Source organism: Petaurus breviceps, unplaced genomic scaffold (assembly GCF_028583685.1).
Source record: "Petaurus breviceps papuanus isolate PSGF00001 unplaced genomic scaffold, PetGlider_PUasm1.0 90845, whole genome shotgun sequence".
NCBI classification, from domain to species: domain Eukaryota; kingdom Metazoa; phylum Chordata; class Mammalia; order Diprotodontia; family Petauridae; genus Petaurus; species Petaurus breviceps.
In genome coordinates this window covers 25793392-25798987 of record NW_027187359.1, presented here as the reverse complement: position 1 = coordinate 25798987, position 5596 = coordinate 25793392, and the positions used below count along the sequence as shown (strand labels likewise).

Sequence of the window (5596 nt, the reverse complement as noted above, 5' to 3'; positions counted from 1 at the left end):
TAAAAAAAAGTATGCTTCAGTCTGCATTCAGACTCTGCCAATTCTTTCTCTGGAGGTACATAGCACTTTTCATCATGAGTCCTTTGGAACTATCCGGGATCATTGTAGTGCTAAGAATAGCTAAGTTATTCATAATTGATCATTGTATAGTATTGGTGTTACTGTGTACAATGGTCTTCTGGTTCTGCTCATTTAACTTTGCATCAGTTCGTGTAAGTCTTCCTAGGTTTTTTTTTTCCAGAACTTTTGTGGATTTTATTCTGGGAATGGAGAGTAGGAAGGGGAGTTGGGGGTTAGGCATCCTCTTCCTTCCTGGGTATTTCCTGGTCTCCTCACTCTGGGTGATTGCCATGGAGCACAACTGTCACACCATCTCTGGACGACGGCAAGGGTTCAGCTCCCCAGCTCATGATTCCAGCTATTTCACGATAGCATCATTGGCTTCTATCCGGATCTGAACCTCGTCCAGGGCTGCCTCATCTGATGCCCCTGACAAGTCTGAGTGCACCTTTTCTAGGTTGGATCTGGCGGCCTCCAGGTCCAGCATGTCCAGAGCCACAGCTTCTTCTGCCAGCAGCTGCACTGAGGAATTGGCATTCATTGTGACAGAGCCACTGCTCACAAAATACTTGGTGGTGGTGCCATCCTTGGCGTGCACGGTCACCATGCCGGGCTTCAGCACCTGCAGGGTGGGCGCGTGGGCAGCCAGGATCCCAAAGGCCCCACTCTGGGTTGGGACATCCACCTGCTTCACATTGGTCTCATTGAAATACACCTGCATCAGGGAAGCGAAGGTGAAGGACATCTGGCTGGGGACGGCAGCGGCCAGGGAGGCCTTGGGGTAGGTGCAGGCTGAAGGGGTTGCAGGAGCTGGACCCGGGCTTGGCGCAACAGGCAGAGGCCTCAGCGGCTGAGTAGGGTGGTGGGAAGCATGGTGGTGGCGGACAGGCCGGGTAGTGGAAGCAGGGGAACGGGCTGCCGGGCCAAGGACGGAGATGTGGGCCGCCCTTCCTGGGTTTTTTGAGAGCATCATGCAGAGCTAGAAGTTTTAAAACATAAAGCACAGAATTTGAGATCTCAAAAAGACCTCAGAACATTGACTGTTTAAACTGGAAAGAGTCTTAGAGTACAAAACAGAAATTGTTAGAGTTGGAGATAATTGTAGACAATATACTGTCAGAGCTGGATGGAATCTTAGAATATGGTATACTGAATGTCACTGCGAGAATGGGTTTTCAAACATAGACTAATCAGAGCTGGATAGGGTCTTAGAATATAGAATAGAAACTGTCAGAGTTGAAAGGGACCTCAGGGATAATGCTCTATGCTAGAGAGATAAGGTGACTTGCCTTCAGGCACTGAGTAGGACCAACTCAAAGTCTCTTGATTTCTTGTCCACTACACCATCTGACCTCCCAAGGCATTCATGATTTCCTTCCCCCATTATTTAAACAGTCCTCTTACCATCACACTATTAGGAAAGATGGCTTCTATTAGACTTTTCAACTTTCCAGGCTCAGTAGGACTTCTCAAAGGGATACTTTAGGGAATTAAAAACTACCCTTTCTCAGTAAGTGCTTTTGCAGCTCTGTAGTAATGTGTATGAGGCAGAGCCATTGGATGCTGTAGCGCTGAGTGCATTCACTTGTCCCAGAACTGCACTTAGCAATACATAGAGAAATGAACCCAATGCACTGTTACATTCCTTTGAATTGTAAGTACATTAAAATGGCAGCTACTTTACTTCTAAAAGCATAGAATTGTCTGCACAAAAGCTCAGGGAATTTCTAAGCCTAATAAAAATGTAGCTTCATAGGGTGACTTGTCTTAGGCTTAGACAAAATTGCCAGAGGCTTAAAAATAATAGCTTTTTTAAAACACACAATCTCACCCGCCCCCTACCCCACCATGCACCATGAACTTTTTACTTAAAACAAAATGCAACAGACTAATCCAGTAACTAAGTCCTTCCCTTCAGCTTTGTAGACATATTTGATTTTCATATCAGCAATTCCTTGGGAAAGATTTTTTTTCCTAAAGTAATACATTTTGCCAACAGCTTAGGCAATACTCAAACAATATGTCTAATAATAATAATTCTGCACATTCCTCTAACTCTCTGAGAGTAACAAAAGAATTTCTCACAATAAACCTGTGGAATAAGTTGTATGTGTACAGATTTTACAGATGAGGAAACTGAGACCAGGTGAGGTAAAGTGATTTGCCCAGGTCATAGCTCTTGTAAGTATTAGAGATAGCATTCAAACCTCTCCTTTTCTTAAGTCCTGTACTCCTTCCCTCTCTACTCCTTATATATTACCACCAAGAGCCCATGACAGTTGTGGCCTGTTTTCCAAATGAATGTCAATGGGAATGACTTTGATTTTTGATCATTGTATTGTAAGCTCTTTGACAGCAAGGAGTGTCCTTCCCCTCTTTTTGTATTCCTAGAGCTTAGCTCAATGCCTGGCACCTTTTGTTTCTTTTGTTCAGTCATTTCAGTCATGTCTGACTCTTTGTGATCTCATTTGGGGTTGTGTTGGCAAAGATACTGGAGTGGTTTGCCATTTTCTTCTCCAGATCATTTCACAAATGAGGAAACTGAGGCAAATGGGGTTAAGTGACTTGCCCAGGATCACCTAGCTAATAAGTATCTATATGTCCAGATTTCAACTCATGAAGAAGTCTTCCTGACTTCAAACCCAGTACTCTATCTACTATGCTACCTATTTGCTCACACAGGACCTTAATGAATGTTTATTAATTGACTGATTTGATTATTTGTTTGAGGAAGGCAGCAGGGCATAATGGAAAGAACATAGGCTCTAGGATCCAAGGACCTGAATTCAAGTCATACTTTTGATGCTTACTACCTGAGTGATCTTGGGCAAGTTACTTAGCATTTTTAGGTCTCAGTTTCCCTATCTGTAAAAGGGAGGGGTTAGACTAGATCACCTCTAAGTTTACTTCCAGCTCTAAATCTGTGAATCTATGAGGATTGTCTCAACGCCAGAACCAACTAAAGATGCCTTGTGGCATCCAGCATAGGGACCTAGGCAGAGGAAAAGACAAAATTTTAATTCAGTCAAAGCCAGAATGTGAACATCATTGTTTAAAGAAAGTAATTTTGAATTTCAGCTAGAAAAAGAAAAATATAAACTGCAACATAACAGATCTGGAATACACATGCATAATATTCATTACAAGTTCTGCAGAACACTGAAAATCAAGACAGCTAGTCCATATTCCTGGGATGGTTTAAAACTATAGTCTTATCTGAAACCAACATAGTAATGATAATGATTGCTATAATAGCAACAATAATAAAGATCTCATATTTATGTAGCACTTAACAATTTCCAAAGGACTTTCTTGATAGCATCCCCAAGAGGAAGGTAGTTAGTGTAAGTATCATTTTCCAGAAGAGAGCATTTGAGAAACAGAGAGAGATGAAAGGGTCCTTGGACATTATCAAGTCCAGTGCCTTAATTTTATAGCTGTATGGGGGGGGGTGCCTAACCAATGAAAACCCAGTCCTGATGATCATTCATAGCAGGCTCTGACAGATGCAAATCCTCCATATGGATTTTGAAACAGGCATAGGCATTCAATAACTGCTTCCTGTAGTGAAGAAAAGAGACTTTGATTGGCTCTTGAGCCAGAAAGGACTGAACATTGAAAAGACACTAATGGGACACAGTAAACCTAGCCTCTTTTTCCTGGTGGTAATCAAGGCAAGGATCCTGGGGGTGGGCTGGGGAGGGAGAAGAAGTAGCAATGGTTCCAAGCAGCTTCCTGCTGCCAGCTGCCTGACTCTCCACCAAAGCTGACATGTGACTGCAAATGAATATGGTCCCCCTGGTTCTTTGCATATTTGAATTTCTTCTTTTCTGTTCATTGGTGAATGACTTCTGGAGATGGAACAGAACAGTTTAAAATTTTGTGAGATCTCAAAAAGTGCAGGGGCAGGATGTCCATGTCAGAGCCTACTACCTGCCCAACTTCAAGAAATGACCTTCTAAACTCAACCTAGCAGACTGGGCTTGACCCAGTAGCTGAGATGCTATTTTCTGGAACAACTTTATTCCGTATCTCTGCTACATTTGGAAGTAAATTTGATGAGGGTAAATGCTTTGTAGAAAAACTAGGTTGCATAGTGAATGAAGCACCTGACTTGGAGTCAGGAAGACTCATCTTCATGAGTTCAAATCTAGCCTCAGATACTTCCAAGCTATGGGATCTTGAACAACTCACAACCCTGTTTGCCTCAGTTTCCTCATCTATAAAATGAGTTGGAGAGGAAAATGGAAAACCACTCCAGAACTTTGCCAAAAGACTCCCAAAGCAGATTACAAAGAATCAGGTATGACTGAAACAACTGGACAACAAATATTTTAGGTTCTTAAACTTTGAATCTACTTTCCTTAGAGACCAGGGTGGTATCAAAGACAGTGTGTTCCCAATTGGTTGGACTGGTAGAACAGATTCATACTTCCATTCTTACTATATCTTTTCAATCAATATCCTTTTATAAAATCAATATCCTTTTGTAAAAGTTAATTAATAGTATTAATTAATTAATAGTATTAGTGATAAAAGGGAAAAACTAACTATAACTGTTGACTAATTTTGCTGCAAAACATCCAAGAATGGGGCCTTAACCTGATGGCCTTAGAAAGACCCTCGTAACCTGTCAGGGGTACCTCTAAAACCCTAAGGGGAAGATAGATTCTTATTCTGGGGACCTGGATTTCCAGTGAGAGTGAGAGTCAAAATGAGAATTGTCAGAACTTATAAGACTGGCATAGATAATGGAAATTGAAGCCAAATGAGGAAAAGTGACTTGCCCAAGGTCACACAGGATATAAGTGGCATAGCCAGGACTCAAACCTTCCTCCTTTGAATATAGGTCTAGTGCTCTTCCCATTACATCATGTCATCTCCATTTTAGGGGTGAGGAGACAGACTGAGGCTTTGTGAACTGAAGAGACTCATTCACAGATGAGTGGCTAATAATGGAATGATATTCTCAGTGACTTTTAGGGCAGCTAGGTGGTGTAATGGATAGAGTGTTAAGCCTGGAGTCAGGAAGAGCTGAATTCAAAACTGACATCAGAAACTTACAGTAAGTCATTTAACCCTTTTCCCCTCAGTTTTCTCATCTGTAAAATGATCTGGAGAAGGAAATGGAAAGCCATTTCATTATCTGCCAAGAAAACTCCAATGCAGTCACGAAGAGTGAGAAATGACTGAAATGACTAAACAGCAATAAATGGCTTTACTATTTTCCTTTCAACTTTAAGATTGTATTATGTAAATAACATTTTAATAGGATCATTAGATGTAGAGTTGGAAGGACATATAGAAAACTCCTGTCTAATCTCCCCCAATTTTTTTTTACAACTTAGGAAACTGCATCATACTAATTTTTTGCAGGACTTATACTAAAAATTCACAAATAAGGATTTGTCTTGGGTCTAAATGAGATTCTTATTATTTGCTAATGGTGCCACAAAGCTAAACTACTACATGAAGAAAAAAATCCATTTTTCTCTTAAATAAAAGAGCAAAGGAAGCTCAGACCAGCCACTGGCAG

The 5596-nt window shown here is 41.2% G+C and overlaps 1 pseudogene; it reads right to left on the bottom strand.

The window, feature by feature from the left end:
- Positions 1-406: 406 nt before the first annotated feature.
- Positions 407-933, bottom strand: LOC138149303 (ATP synthase subunit delta, mitochondrial pseudogene; annotated as a pseudogene).
- Positions 934-5596: the final 4663 nt, after the last annotated feature.